This window comes from Callospermophilus lateralis, chromosome 5 (genome assembly GCF_048772815.1).
Source record: "Callospermophilus lateralis isolate mCalLat2 chromosome 5, mCalLat2.hap1, whole genome shotgun sequence".
Classification (NCBI taxonomy): domain Eukaryota; kingdom Metazoa; phylum Chordata; class Mammalia; order Rodentia; family Sciuridae; genus Callospermophilus; species Callospermophilus lateralis.
The window spans coordinates 126,816,094-126,833,984 of record NC_135309.1 but is presented as its reverse complement, the minus strand read 5'-3'; positions in this window follow the sequence as shown (position 1 = coordinate 126,833,984).

Here is a 17,891-nt window from a genome sequence, read left to right as displayed (position 1 = left end):
TTTGAACTAATTTAAAAGTAGGAGATTATTAATTAAGTGCTAGTCAACTATTAGTCATCAAATTTTAAAATAAAACTAACTTTTTAAAATAAAACACTCTTACTGGTTAAATCAGTCATCTTCTAAAAACAAAACAAAAAACACAAAAATGATATTGCCTTAATGAAAAATAAAATCACAAAAGCCTTTCTGAGTTCAAATGTTTGCAATATGGTTTCTTTAAGTATGCAGTATCTCGGTGTACATTACATAGTGATAGTAAAATTAATATTTACTATCACTGCTTCTTTGTGACTTACGTGATAAAAACATATCTGAAAATTTTAAGTTGCAAGTTTGACATTGATTATCTATAGAAATAATTAAAATATGTAAATGCATAATTTTCTCTCATTTACTATTAATGATGTTAAATGGTTAAGTACACATATAAATAAAGTACACATTTAATTATATCTCAATGCTAGTTAATTTTCTAATTTATATTTACATATTTAAGCAATTATGTAAGCCCAGTTGCAAAGATATGGGATTTTTATCCATAAGAAACACAAGAAAATAAAGGGGAACTCAAGGTATAAAGTCTTTTATTCTTTTTAATATCAATTATTTTTAAAAGTTATTATAAGTCAACAAATACTTTTGTTAAAAAAATAGGCTCCTCATCTCAGAACAATATATTTATATTTACAGGGGAAATATGCCCTGAGAATTGATGCCTTATTGGCTATTTTTGAAAGGTAGTTGAATTCTTCTATGAAGAGCACTGCCTAATTCAAAGATAGCACAGAAGCTCAGGTAGGGGAATTTATTCAGATTCTTGTTTTTGAATAATGAAGTTTAATATCTGGGTTTATAATAACATGCATTCACCTTAGCAAATGAAAACTCTAAGTCCTTGCCTATAATAGAGGAAAATGGAAAGAAGAGAAGGGAGGAGAGAGAGAGAGAGAGAGAGAGAGAGGGGGGGGGAAGAGAGAGAGAGAGGGAGAGAGAGAGAGAGAGAGAGAGAGAGAGAGAGAGATCTCAAATAGAATTTTTCATCAATGTTTTTATTTTTAATTTTTTTTGTACCAGAGATTGAACACAAAAGTATTCAACTACTGAGCCACATACCCAGTCCTATTTATTTATTTATTTGTTTTAAATTTTGAAACAGGTTTTCTTACAGCCTTGCTAAGTTGCTGAGGCTGGCTTTGAACCAACAATCCTCCTGCTTCGGTCTCCCCAACCCCTGGGATTATAAGCATGCACCACCATGCAGGCTTCATCATTCTTACATCACAAATACCTTCCTGCATGAAACAACCACCAGAAAAATGGCTTCAAGAGAGCCCAACAAACTAAGAGTTTTCCTTAGACATAAGCTTCTGTATTTTTCTAATGAAGGGGAAAAAACCAGTCATAAAGAATAATTCTTCAAATTGTCAGGGCTTTCTCTTAGAAAATTATCTGGCATCAAAATTCATGTCTCAGGAAAAGTTTTTCTGCAGGCACTAAAGGAAATGCAAACCAGGAGCAAGTAAGGGATTTAGGACAGGAGAAGAACTGGAGACCTACAATATTCTTTTTCTTCTCCTCTTCAGAGCTGAGTAAACTTATTATAAAGGCATTACTTCATTCATGTTATGTAATGGAGTATTTCAAGGCAGCTGAGTTGTATTTGAATAGTGGGACAAAAATTAAAGTCAGCTATCACTCTTAATATATATGTATTACATGAGATACAAATTATCTTTTTTGTTTATTTGATCATTTAGGTCTTAATGAAAATAACATTCATGTGGCTTATTATTGCATATTTTCTCCATACCAGCAAGTGTTGATAGTTTTATGCTATTTAATTCTCTTTACCACCTTAAATTATTTCTTTTACTCACTTTACACACAGTAAACTTGAGGTCCAGTCAGGTTAAATAAACTGGGCAAGGTCGTACATCTAGTAAATTGCAGAACCAGCATTGATAGTGAAGTTGTTTAGTTAATGAATCTTTATTTATTCCACTGTCACACTGAAATTAGTTCAGTGTCAAGATAAACATCCAGCAATAATAGAAAGTTTTTAGTGTAATTACAATAGTTAATACTTAATGTGGAAGTATCATGTGTTGTACTTATTGTGGGAGTATCAGGTATTTACTTAGCTAAAATATTTTCAAATGTAGTTTCTAACCCTCCACGCAGCCAAATAGCATTATCACCTTCTTATGATGAAAAAAAAATTAAAAAGCAAAACAAAACTAAGGCACATTCTGCTTAGGTCACTTGCCCAAATCTTACATGGTTAGTTTTAGACAGTGCTGGACTTGTGATTAGTTCCAGGGCAGACAGAATGTTTATAATGTGAAGTGAAGATTCTTGGTATGGACATATATAGAAGGGAGAGTTGAAAAATTGCTTAGTAAATGTTCTTTTGTATACACAAGGTAGGTTACCAATGATGCAGGTAGTTACGTTAACATTTCACCACACTAACCCTCTCAGACAGTAACAAAACCATAGCCCAACCACTAATGAATTCTTGTTGCTTTACAATCAATAAAAATATCCATAAGGGAAATGAGAAAGAATCTTTTGGTCCAACTGATGGTCTTCTGTTTTTGTTTGTGTGCCAGGGATTTATTTAAGAAAACTCTCTAAACTCAGGGGGAAAAAAAGGATAGAAGAAAAGACTTCACAAAAACTCTTAAAAAAGATTTTGTAGAGTGCTAATTCTTATATATGAGGGGAAACTGAGGATGTAAAAAGAAGTAGAAAGAAGTGCATAGACCCAAAACTTCTGCAGCAGGTGAGCTAGGTAGCAAAGCAAAAAGGGTTTGACACTTAATTTTTATGTGTCCACTTGACTAGGCCATAGTGCCTGGTTATTTGATGGAACACTATACTTTTTGTTGCTGCAAAGGTGTTTTGCTCATGTGGAGAACATCTACAATCAGTTGACTTGAATTAAAGGAGATTACCCCGAATACATGAGTGAGCTTGTACAGTGAGTTCAAGGCCTTAGCAGAAAGATCTGAGGTTTCCATCTAGCCTCAAGGCTACAGCATGATCTCCTGTGAGTTTCCAGCCTGCTGGACTATAACACATGTTTTAAACTTGCCAATCTTCACAATTGTGTGGGCCAACTCCTTACAATAAATCATATATATCCCATTATACATATAATAGTACCTGAATGATACAAGCATTTCTTTCAGTTATCCTGAACTGTAATAGCTTAATGACCATCAATAGTATGGTATGTTAAGGCCTAATGACCATCAATGGTATGGTATGTTAAGGCCTAATGACCATCAATGGTATGGTATGTTAAGGTCACAGTCAGCTGAAGTGAAGTCCATCTCATGACTTCTGCCATCATCTGGAACACTCATACAATACTTATATACAAAATGATTTTTTGGAAAAAAAAATGTAGATATGGCTGGGCACTGTGGCATGCCTGTCATTCCAGTGCTTCAAGAGGCTGAGGCCAATAAAATCATAAGTTCCAGGAGAGCCTGGGCACATAGCAAGACCCTGTCTCAAATAAAAAATAAATAAATAAATAAAAAGGCTAGGAATGTAGCTCCTTGGTAAAGTACTCTGTGTTCAATCCCTAATACCTTCCACCAAAATGTCAGTTTTGTAATTTTAAGACTACTGACTCCATTTTGATGAACAATACATTTTGATTTGGCCATTAGTCAGTGGGGTTCACCTTTGTGATCTGTAGTGTTTGGAGAGACAAATTTCTCATCTTTAATCACAGTTATATTTCTGAATGTGCTTTTTTATTTTTCTGTGATCTAGAGGAAGATAAAAAAAATTTCTTATGACCAATACTTTTTTAGACATGTATATAAATTAAAATAATGAAAAAATTTAGATCATAAAAATAATGGCCTTATAACAATTTTTATTATTCAAGGTTATTTTGATCATCATTAAGTTAAACACTATCCAGTTATACTGATAAACTTAATATTTTAAAGCAAGATATTATAGGAATATCACTTTTCATTGTTATTCAAATTTGAACAAAACTGGGTTAATATTAAATATTTGACTTTGAAATTCTTGAGTAATGAAAATATTTTTTTAAATTACTGTGAATTTACTGTGGTAATTTTTATAAAATTATTACAAAGTCTCTGCTACATACTAATTTTGAATACAAATTATTATATGCAAAAATAATACCTAACTTAGATTGTCTTTCCAGAGAAAGAAAATTAAGTGATTTATTTATTTTGACAATCTCACAAATGATTATAGGTTAATATTATAAGTAACGTTAAATGTGAACAAATTATTTAGGTCCAGGATAGTGCTAGTGAACAAATTATTTATGTCCAGGATACTGCTAGTGATTTAATTATAAATTAAAACAATAATTTGTGTAAAAGTTATTTCCTATATTTCATGGTGGCTTTCATTGAAATTTTACTTCTTATTTGAAAATGAGCTACCAACACAACCATAGTCGGCTTCATTAAAAAAAAGAGTATTTAGTTAGCAAGGAATGATGAACAGATTTCACATTTACAAAATGTTCTTATAAGTAAGATCCATGAAGTCAACAAAAGGAAAAGTCACAATGTATAAAGTTATAAACAGTCGCTGTCTTGTGCTTGGTCTGAACACTATTTTTCTTTAATTTATTTAAGATGAACCTTTAGATTAGGGTGCCCTAACAACAAAGTCAAAGTTAATTAGTCTTAACTAACAGACAAGTAGTAAACTTCTTGAGGTCAGCTCCACCCCCAAGAAGGTAGACATTAGGGAGAGATTTTAAAGCAATGTCTGTTTTTATAGGCAGTGCAGGGAAAGGCTAAGCCAATAAAATGTAATGGTTCCCTTCTATATTTTAATAGCAACCTCCAAAGGACAGAGCATTTCCCTGTGATTTGAAGGCAAAGCCTTGCACCAGGTTAAAAATGACATGAGAGCAAAGAAAATTACTGTCATTTTACTTTCATCCTGAGCACTGAATGTAACAAGTGAATAGCAATCAAATACATACCAATCATTGGCATTTGGGGTGCAGGGTCACTCTGGGCCCTGGGCCAGGAAGAGAACCCAGGGACCACTATGAAGTTCCCTCAGTTTACCTGGTTGATAAATCATAGGAGGCATACATAGGTCTGTGTTTGGGAGGGAGAAAGAAACACCCACCTAAGAGTCTTGGGATGCTATTAGGAAATGTTAGGCGTGAGCAGCTGTAGTCAATTACGGCTTCATTTTCTCTTCAGTCGTCTTTGGTTGCATGCCATGACTGCACGGGGCATTGAGGTTTATGGCTCTAAAATAGCCTTGTCATTTTGTGAAGCCTAACAGAGCAAAGAGGTTTGATAAATGGTTAAAAAAAAAAATGTTGCTTAGAAAGCTACTTCAATCAGATTAGTTTTCTGTTATTTGTTTTCAAAATCTTAGTAGCCCTCAAGCATTTAGTGGCTAAAGACAGACTGCACCAAATTGATGCGTAAAGTAAAAGCTCAAGCAAGTCCATTTCTTTATTTGTTTGCAAGGTGTTTATGCTGTATTCTATGGTACATTAGTTCAATAAATGGTATATGTGACTTAATCGTAGAGCATTGTCGTGGAACACCATGGTAAAGATGTTATAAATGGGTCAAAAAAATATAGGGTCTTATTCTCTCAACAGCTTCGTATTTTTTAAAATTTTAATCCCAGAAAGAAATGCTTATTTTTTAATGCCATATTTTTTTTTCATTTATGCCATCACTTAATGTACAAGAAAAAGGGTATGAAATAATGCACAGACTGTGTATTCCAGCATCAGTATGTCTATCAGCTGTTACTCTAGAATGCTTACAGTGTGAAAGTAAAGACAGAGATGTCTACTTAAAAATAGACAGTGCTTTATAGACTCAATCATTCAGTTTAATATTGAGCATACATATATAAACAAATTTCATTTTACTGAAGGGAAACCATGCAGAATTCTGGAAGCAAGGTGCTTGAAAATTTTTTTATTAATTTGCAGCAGATGGCAGAAGCAACAGGGATTTATCCTACTGGTGTTCAGTATAATTGTAACAGTGATGGGATTCGGACTCTCCTCCATGTGAAATTTGTCTCTCATCCAATCAACGCAAACAACTAATGCACTCTAAGGTATATTATATTCCATCCACTTCCCAATAAAGCCAGTGGTGTCCAATCAGACACCTATTGTTAGCAGAGAACCTGAAATTGATACAATCATCACATTGATCCAAAGTTGTCAATCATCCTACATCTTTACTTCCTTCTCCCACTTATCTTAGAATTTACAAATTCCATTGGAGATTTTCATATTTATTCTAAATTTTAGAAGCTAATTGTTAAATAATAGGTTTTCTAATTATTGGAAAATGTAATTTTTAAAAAATGCTTCAATATTTTTTCTACTTGATACTTAATACTTTGATAAAACTTACATACTTTTTACTTGGCACTAGCTTTGCATTAGCTGCACATATTTTATATCAAAAAATACTCTATAAAGCCTATGCTATATTATAAAATTCTGTGACTTATACAGATCTCTTAAAGATGAGTGAATAAAAAGAATGTGGTATGGATATACACAATGGAGTTTTACTGATTCATCAAGAAGAATGAAAACATCATGCTAAGTGAAATAAACCATACTTGGAAAGTAAAGGGTCAGTTGTTTTCTCTCATATGCAGAAAACCAAACTAGGGAATAAAAGTGGGGAGGAGGCTGGTGCACCTTATAGACATCAATGGACAAGGAAAAGGGGATTGAATGCATGGAAAAGAAAGGAAAGGTGTAATAAAATTGAACAAACCACACTCCGTACATATATGAATATACCACCATGGATTTTACCTTTATGTATATCTACAAAGCACTAATAAAATAAAAAAGCTATAAGTAAGTGGAAGAAAGACCAGTAGATCAGAGGGAGGGAAATGTGGGAGCAGGAGGAGAAGGAAAGGGGAAGTAGTGGTGGAGAGCAAACAACAGACAACCCCACTATTGAATGAGAAGGGAAGCAGGAAAGATACTGAACTCCAACAGAAACAATACTTATATTTTCCTTCGAGATTTTTTTCTTTTGTCTTTTTTTTCATACTTTTTTTCTCTTTTCTTCCATTTTTATGTCCCCAAAATTTGTGAGGCCAAGTACTTTCCGTGAATTAGACTACTGAGGTCAGGAAGTCTGAATAATATATTACAGTTCTGTTGTATATTCTTTTATCTCCTATTTTTTTACATTTTTAAAATTTTTCTTAATTTTTCAGTTTGTTTGTTGTCTTCTCTCTGTTGTCTTCCCACTTACTTATCTCCCCCAAATTACTTTCTCTCTTTTCTCCTGGAACTTGCCAACTTCTTTAGATTTCTTTTTCATGATTTCTAATATCTAATAATTCTATATTCTCTCATCCTAACTCCTTAACCTCTTATCCTAAACCCCAAACCAGGTTGTCTCCTTGTCCACCATCAGAAACTGTAGACCATTTTGCAAACCTACTGTTCATATTGTAGATAATAATTGAATTCTCCATTTCTGTATATTGTGACGAAACCGTAAATGTCTTAATAGGAACAATTTGGTATAAGGCTGTATACATTTTGTATTAGGATCTGTTAATATTGATTTTCTCCTTAAAGGAGAGGTATTGGAACCCTTCAGGGACACAAAAAGCCTAAAGGGTAAACATTGTAACTCCTAGGACCCATAGTGCTAGAAGGGAAGACACATGAACAACATGAAAAACCAAGGGAAGAAAGTGCCCCAAACCAACCAAGTTACAACATTATTAGAATCCATGACCAGCACAGCAGAAGAAAGACAGAAAAGGAGTTCAGGATGTACATAATTAAAATGTTATATGTATTAAAGAATGATATAAGAGAGCAAAGAGAGGCAGCAAAAGATCTTTTCGGTAAAGAGCTACATAAGCAAATACAGGAAGCAAAAGATTGCTTCAATAAGGAGATAGAGTTTTTGAACAAACACAAAACATAAATCCTTGAAATGAAGATAACAATAAACCAAATTAAAATCTCAATAGAAAGCATAACCCACAGATTAGATTACTTGGAAAACAGGACCTCAGACAGTGAAGACAAATATAAAATCTTGAAAATAAAGTTGACCACACAGCAATGATGTAAGACACCATAAGCAGAACACTAAAAAATTATGGTATAACCTAAAAAGATCAAATTTAAGGATTGTTGGGATAGAGGAAGGCACAGACTTATAAACCAAAGGAATGAACTATCTATTCCATGAAATAATACCAGAAAATTTCCCAAACATGAAGGATGAGGAAAATCAAATACAAGAGACTTAAAGGACACCAAATGTACAAAATTACAACAGATCTACACCAAGGCACATTATAATGAAAATGCCTAGCATACAAAATAAGGAGAGAATTTAAAAAGCCATAAGAGAAAGGAATCAGATTACATATAGGGGGGAACCAATTAGGATTTCTGCAGACTTCTCAACCCAAACCCTGAAAACTAGAAGGTACTGGAAAAATATACCAAATGCTGAAAGAAAATGGATACCAACCAAGAATTTTATATCAAGCAAAATTAACCTTCAAGATTCCTGATGAAATGAAAACATTCCATGATAAACAAAAGTTACCATCCTTGCCAAAATATTTCATGAGGGAATAGAGGACAACAATGAAAATCAGCAAAGAAAGGTAATACACTAAAGAAAAACCAACCAAAAAACAAACAAATCAAGTTAAATACCAAAAATAAACAAAAAGACCAGGAATACAAATAATGTCTCAATAATAACCCTGAATGCTAATGACCTGAAGTCACTTATCCAAAGACATAGACTGACAGTTTGGAAGAAGAAGAAGAAGAAGAAGAAGAAGAAGAAGAAGAAGAAGAAGAAGAAGAAGGAGGAGGAGGAGGAGGAGGAGGAGGAGGAGGAGGAGGAGACGACTACGACGACAACGACAAGATGATGACCCAACAATATGCTGCCTTCAAGAGACTTATTCCATAGGAAAACAAAGCCACAGACTGAAGGTGAAAATTTGGGGAAAAAATATACTACTTACATGGACTGCAGAAACTAGCAAGGGTTTAAATCCTCATATAAAATAAAGTAGACTTCAAGCCAAAGTTAATCAAAAGGGTTAAAGAAGAATATTACATACTAATTAAGAGAACCATTCATCAACAAGACATAACTATTATAAATACATATGCCCAAAACAATGAAGCATCTACATTCATCAAACAAACTTTTTATAAATTCACGAGTCAAATAGATCACAACACAATAATACAGGGTGAATTTAACAAACCTCTCTCACTAATGGATAGATCTTCCAAACAAAAGCTAAACAGAGAAACTTAGAACTTAAATATTTAATCAATAACTTAGACTTAACAGACATATATAGAATCATTCATCCATCAACGAGTGAATACACTTTCTTCTCAGCAGCACATGGATACTTCTTTAAAATAGACCATATATTATGTCACAAAGCAACTCTTAGCAAATACAAAAAAGAGAGATACTACCATGCATTCAATCAGGTCATAATGGAATGAAATTAAAAATCAATGATAAAAGAAAAAATGAAAGCTACTCCCACACCTGGATATTAAACAATATTCTATTGAATAAACAATGGATTTGAATTATCTTCTTGCAGAAGACATCAAAGAGGAGCTTAAAAAATTCTTAGAGGTAAATGAGAACAGTGACACATCATATCAAAATCTGTGGAACACTATAATGACAGTACTAAGAGCAAAGTTCATTGAATGGAGTTCATTACTTAAAAGAAGAAAAATACAACAAAAAATGACCTAACATTACATCTCAAAGCCCTAGAGAAAGAAGAACAAATCAACACCCAAAGTAGTAGAAGACTGGAAATAATTAAAATCAGATATGAAATTGAAACAAAAGAAAAAATTTTAAAATTGACAAAAAAGTTATTTCTTTGAAAAAATAAGTAAAATTGATAAACCCTTAACCATATTAATGAAGAGAAGAAGAGTGAAAACTCAAATTACTAAAATCTGTGATGGAAAAGAAAATATTACGACAGACACTACAGAAATGCAGAAGATAATTAAAAATTATTTTGAAAGCTTGTACTCCAATACAATAAAAAATTGAAAATATCAAAAAAATTTTAGAATCGTATGATTTACAGAAACTGAATCAGGACAATATACACGAGTTAAACAGATTAATTTCAAGCAATAAAAATAGAAGACAACATCAGAAGCCTACCAACCAAGAAAAGACCAGGTCTGGATGGATACACAGCTGAGTTCTACAAGACCTTCAAAGAAGAATTAATACCACTACTCCTCAAATTATTCCATGAAATAGAAAAAGTGGGAACACTTCCAAACTCATTCTATTAGGCCAATGTCACCCTGATTTTTTAAAAAAAAGATACATCAAAGAATGGAAACTTCAAAACAGATTCTCTAATGAACATAGATGAAAAAATTCTCAAAAAAATTCTGGCAAATCTAATACAAAAACATTAAAAGATAGTGCATCATGATAAAGCGGAGTTCATCCCAGGGATGCAAGGTTGGCTCAACATATAGAAATTAATAAATGAAATTCATCACTTCAATAGACTTAGAGATAAGAATCATATGATCATCTCAATAGATAGCAATGCTTCACATTCAAAACACTAAAAAAAAAAACTTGGGATAATAGGAACATATCTCAACATCATAACAGCTATCTATGCTAAGCCCAAGGCCGACATCATTCTAAATGGAGAAATATGAAAGCATTCCCTCTAAAATCTGGAATAAGGCAGGATTCCTTCTTTCATCACTTCTATTCAACATAGCTCTTGAAACTCTAGTCAGAGCAATTAGAGAGATGAAAGAAATTGAAGGGATACAGATAGGAAAAGAAGAACTCAAATTCTCACTATTTACCAATGATATGATTCTATAACTCAAAGATCCAAAAAATTCCACCACAAGACATCTAGAACTAATAAATGAATTCAGCAAAGTAGCAGTATATAAAATCATTACCCATGAATCAAAGGCATTTCTATACATCAGTGAAAAATCCTCAGAAAGAGACACTAGGAAAACTATCCTATTTATAATAGCCTCAATAAATAAATAAATACTGGAGAATCAACTAAACAAAAGAGGTAAAAGAACTCTACAATGAAAACTACTGAATGTTAAAGAAAGGAATTAAAGAAGATCTTAGAGAATGGAAAAATATCACTTGTTCTTGGATAGGCAAAATTAATATAGTCAAAATGACCATACTACCAAAAGCACTATACAAAATCAATGCAATTCCAATCAAAATACCAATGACATCCCTCATAGAAATTGAAAAAGCAATCATAAAATTTATCTGGAAAAAATAAGAGACCCAGAATAGCCAAAGTAATCCTTAGCAAGAAGATGAAGCAGGTGGCATCACTATACCAGACCTTAAACTATACTACAGAGCAATAGTAACAAAAACAGCATGGTATTGACACCAAAATAGACTTGTAGACCAATGGTACAGAATAGAGGACACAGAGAGAAACCCACATAAATACAGTTATCTCATACTAGACATAGGCACCAAAAACATATTTTGGAGAAAAGATAGCCTCTTCAACAAACAGTGCTGGGAAAACTGAAAATCCATATGCAAACAAAATGAAATTAAGCTGCTATCTCTCACTATGCACAAAACTCAAAGTAGACCCAGGACCTAGGAATTAAACCAGAGACCCTGCGTCTAATTGAAGAAAATATAGGCTCAAATCAACATCATGTCGGATCAGGCCCCAACTTCCTTAACAAGGCACCTATAGCACAAGAATTAATATCAAGAATCAATAAATGGGATGAATTCAAACTAAAAAGTTTCTTCTCAGCAAAAGAAACAATCAGTGAGGTAAATAGAGACCCGATAGCTTGGGAGCAAATTTTTAGCACAAGCACATCAGAGAGAGCACTAATCTCTATGGTTTATAAAGAACTCAAAGAGCCAAACACCAAAAAAAAAAAAAAAAAAAAAAAAAAAAATGAATAAATGGGCCAAGGAACTGAACAGACACTTCTCAGAAGGTGATATACAATCAATCAACAAATAAAAAAAAAGTTCAACCAGAGTAATGGAAAATTGTGCTATATATGTGTACTATGAATTGAAATGCATTCTGCTGACATGTATAAGAAATTTGAATAAATAAATACATTTTAAAAACACCCTCTTGAAGGTTCATTTATTTCTATTTTAAACACCACACACACACACAAACACACACACACACACACACACGACCTAACAAGAACAATTTCTCCCTTGTTGGTGTCAGAGGTGAGGCAGAATATCAGGAAGAAGTTTGTGACAGAGGAAAGCAGCAATCAGAGAGCAAAGAGAGTTCCTTTAGCATGGACAAAATGTAAACCCTAAGGGCACATCACCAGTGCTCCACCTCCTCCAGTCACTCCCTACTGGCCTATAGCTACCACCCTGTTAATCTTCATCAGTGGACTAATGCACTGATTAGATTAAGGCTCTCCTAACTCAAGAATTTCACCTGTAAACCTTCTTGCACTGTCTCACACATGAGCTTTTGGGGGACACCTAATATCTAAACCATAACGTACACCACACACACACACACACACACACACACACACACACTCACATATAATGGAAATATATATGTCATTTATGTGTGTGTGTGTGTGTGTGTTATGCCTACATGTAAAGCTAAAACCTATTAGGTACACACTTTTTATTAAAATGTATGTATTTTTTCTGTTATATACTTGTTTGCTTTTTCAAATGAGTGGGCTGTAGACTTCTCAAATTCAGGAGTGATCCATGTGTAATTAAAATCTTAAATATTCCATTTATCTTATTATCATGTTAAGTGTCTTTTATGTTAAAAAAGCATCTTCTTTATTGCCACTTTTTTCAAGAGGCGACTGAGTTAATTATCCATAATATTTTTGTTTGATTTCTTATACTTTAGGATTTCTTATACTTTAGTGCTGTCATTTTTTAAATGTTGGATGAGGTTAGGGCACTAGGTGGAACAAATTAATAGATTCCACATATAAGACCTCTGGTCTTTACATAATAGCAGAAGCATTAAAATATCCCTCTAGTCTTCCTTTGGAATTGTTAATGAATAATAACTTTCATTCACATTTAGGCTTCCATCTAATTGTTTTGAAACATTTGTAGCCACAAAATTCTGTTAGAGTATTATAGGCTGGTTATAAGATAGTATTTTTTTAGAATTGCTTTTATGCTCTAAATGACACATTTGATTTAAGAACCTATATTCAAATAACTAGAGCAAATCCCAAATTATATATTTAATAAAATAGACCAAGTTCACAATGATATTAAGATTGAGATGAGCATTTAAAATATTTTTTGTTGAACTTTAAACATAAAAGTAGTAAACAAGAATGCTAACCAGGAATGTTGAATTTCTATATTTGTAGTGTTCTCACTGAGAGTAAATTCATGGAGTATTTAAAATCTCATCTCATCTGTGATTCAATACAGTGAGCAGTTCAAGGAGAACATCAGTAAGTCTGTTTATCCTAATTCATTATAAAGAGATAATTTTAAAAAATGTAAATCATGTATAAATACAAATGTGTTTTTACTATATTCATTTCTCTATCACAAATAGAAAGATAATTACCATTTCTCAGATTCTGATTTCCCCACCCTCAACTACAGTTGCTGTTTGCTACTAAAATGACTGCTAAGAATATATGTATATATACGTATATGTATATCAATGGCATGGGGAGCAGATGCAACCCATAGGGTAAATGACGTCACTGCCATTCTAACTATTAGATAGTAAACAGTGACAAAATTAGGTCATTACTGACCAGGGCCATGCACATGTTGCAAAATTGTTACACGAAGAAATGAACTGAAGCACCTGTTTATAGAGTTGCTATTAATATTCATATATCCATCCAGAAAATTATATGTAAGCAGATGGATGAAATTTAAAACCTGTCAAAGCACAATTTCTTAATTGCTTTAAATAAAATATTCCTGCAGTTGGTGGAGAAGCAATTAGATGCATGCTATATTCATTATCATGTTCCAGTGTCACAGTTTTTATAATTAGGAAAAACTAATATGCTGGGAATTTATCACAGAATTGGTGACTGGTACAGAATTCAACTTATCATAATGATAATTATGGAGAATCCAGGTACCCTTAGTGACATATAGTTAGGCAAATGATGTTTTGAAATACATTCAAATTATTATGTCATCATTTGTAAAGTGAATTATGTTCTGGTCATATTTATGTTCTAAAATTTAGTACTTATTTAACAAATAATGTCTAATGTAATAATTTGTCATGATTCTTATGTGGATGAATAAAACCAATATAGAAAAATGGATTAGTTGGTTCTACAATTTGAACTTTCTATATATTGAAAAATTTTCAGAGTTTTACCAGAATGTTTCACATTATGTTTGTAGACTCTATGCTATATAGTCTTTGCTTAGAGGAAAAGTGAAAAAAATAATCATATAATATTGTGATTAATAGCATGAATGTAAGTTTGGATTTTTCTTACCATTTATGCTTCCAAAAAATAATTTTGAACTTCCATGTTTTATTTATCAGGCATTATTGTTTATTTGACTTTGAGAAAGTGACGTGACCTTAATATTGCTTTTGGAAGCATCCAAAGGCCAAAGCATTCAAAACTCTTCCCAAATTAGTATTTTTCATTATGACCCCCAATAATTATCTGATTTCATATAAAGAAATTATACGAAACCAGTAGACACTTAGAATTTATAAAAATTATTAGTTATTAGATGAGTGCAATTTCATAGGGGTTCCTGTGTTTGAGGAATAATCAGTTTATAAAATTCATAAAAAACTATAGATTGAAAACAACAGACTGGAAAAAACACTGGAAATGTTCTAAAAATAAATATGTGAAATCAATAAGTAACACAAATTCTAAATGTTAGTTAGAAACATGTAATTGACTAAGTGGAGAAAATGTGTGTGGGGTGGAATTGAACCAGGGTGCTGTGCATGCTAAGCCAGTACTCTACCATTGATGTACATCCAAGCATTTAAGAAATATGTCAAAATGGCAGTATAAGTATCTCAGAGAGGTTGAACAGTAAATGTAAATGTCCTACCTTAGCAACGGTATACAGGCATACTTCAGAGATATGATGGGTTTATTTCCAGTTATCAAGATAAAGCAAATACTAGAGTGACATAAGTTTTTTGGTTTCTACATGCATGTAAAACTTATTTGTACATTGTACTGTACTGAGTGTGTAAATGTAATATATCAGTAAATGAACCTTAATTTCAAACACTGCATTGTTAAAAATTCTAATGACAATCTAAGTCTTTGGTGAATCATAAATTATTTTGCTTTTGGAGGCTGTTGCCTTGATGCTGATGTCTGCTTACTGACCAGGATGATGGTTAATGAAGGTTGGGGTGGCCTGTCATAATTTCTAAAGATAAGGTGGCACAATCAAGTTTGCCACATTGATTAACTCTTCTAACACACACACACACACACACACACACACACACACACACACACATTTCTCTGTAGCAGGTAATGTTTGATAGCATTTACACACACTAGTTGGATTCAATCTTCTCAACCCCTGCTACTGCTTTAACAACTAAGGTTATGCAGTTTTAAAATTTTTGTTGTCATATTAACAATATTCATGGTATCTTCACCAGTAGTAGATTCTTTCTTTATTCATGTATAAGTCACAACTCTCATTAAAATTTTGCCATAAGATTGCAGCAACCGGTTATATCTTCAGGCTTCATTTATAATTCTAATTATCTTGCTCTTTGCACCACATTTGCAGTTTCTTCCTCCACTGAAGCTTTGAACCCTTCAAAATCATCAACAAGAGTTGAAAACCACTTCATCTAAATTCCCATAAAAAATGATATTTTTTATCTCCCTCCACCATTTATGAATGTACTTAAAAACATCTAGATGGTAAAATTTTCTGGAGGTTTTCAACTTTTTCCCAGATCTATCAGAAGAATTTCTGTCTAGAGTAACCACAGTCTTATGAAATGTATATCTTAAATAATAGGACAGGAAAGTCAAAATTATTCCTTAATCCATGGACTCCAGAATGGATGCTGCGTTAGCAAGCATTAAACAACATTAATCCTATTGTATATCTTCATCAGAACTCTTGAGTGACCAGGTGCATTGTCAATGAGGAGCAATATTTTGAACGAAATCTTTTCCCCCTGAGCTTTAGTTCTCAAAAGCAAGTTTAATGTATTCAGGAAACCATGTTGAAAACAGATGTGCTGTCATCCAGGCTTTGTGTTTCTATTTATAGAGCACCAGCAGAGTGGATTTAGCACTATTATGAAGGGTACTGGGATTTTCAAAATGGTAAATGAGCATTAGCCTCAGCTGCATTAGCCCTATACATAAGTCTGCCTGTCTTTTGAAGATCTGAAGTCAGGAATTGACTTCTCCTCTCTAGCTATGTAAGTTCTAATTGCCATCTTCTTCCAATATATAGCAGCATTTTCTATTTTGAAAAATATGTTGCTTAGTGTAGCTCTTTCATGAGTTATTTTAGCTAGATTTTCTGGAAAACTTTCTGTAGCTTCTTCATCAGCACTGTGTTTCATCATGTACTTCTATGGTATAAAAACTGGTTTTCCTTAAATTTCATGAAGTCTGTGACTTCAAACTTTTCTTCTGAAGATTTCTCACTTTTCTAAGCTTTAATAAAAGAAGAGAGTTAAGATCTTGCTGTATTTTAGGTTTTAGTTTAAGAGAATGTTGTGGTTGGTTTGTTCTTCTGTATATATCACTAAAATTTTTCAATATTGGCAACTGGAGCAGAACTTCTAATTTTTCCTTTGCCTCCACAACCTGACTAACTGGTACAAGAAGCCTGGATTTTAGTCCCTTAGCTTTCCACATGCCTTCCTCACTAGGCTTAACCATTACTAGTTTTTGATTTAAAGTGAGAGACATGCAACTCTACCTTTTACTTGAATATTTACAAACATTGTAAGTTTAATATTTGGCCCAATTTAAGTATTTTTGTGTTTTGGGGTATAGGGAAACTGAGGAGAAGAAGGAGTATGGAGAAATTGGCAGTTGGTGGAACAGTCATAACACAATATTTGTTGGTTGAGTTCAAAATTATGTTAGTCAGCTTTTCATTGATGTGACATAATACCTGAGATAAATAATTTAAAGGGAAGAAATATTATTTAAACTCATGGTGTTGGAGGTTTCAGACCATAGTCATTTGGCCTGATTGTTTTTAGGCCCATGGCAAAGTAGTGTATCATGACAGATGCATATGAAGAAGGAAAGCTGCTCAATTCATGGTGTCAAGGAATAAGAAAGAGAGGGACACAATGTTCCAATATGACCTTTGAGGGCACACCCCAATGACCTATTTTACACAACTGGACCTTACCTCCTAAAGCTTCCACACACCCCAATAGCTCATTAAGTTATGAATCCATCAATGGATGAATCCATTGTCAAAGTTATTATCCAATCACCTTCCAAAGGCCCACCTGTGAACACTGGTATAGTGAGGACCAAGCCTTCAACACAGGAGCCTTTGGGAGACATCTCAGGTCCAAAGTATAACAATCATCTTCTATAGGTGCAGTTCATGATGCTCCAAAACAATTACAACAGTAACATTGAAGATCAATGACCACAGATCACTAGAACAGGTATAATAATGATAATTAATAATAATAAATCTTCAAATATTTTGAAAATTACCAAAATTTGGCAACACAAAATAAACAAATGTTGTTGGAAAAATGACAGGGTTAGAATTACTCAGTGCAAATTTGCCACAAATCTTCAATTT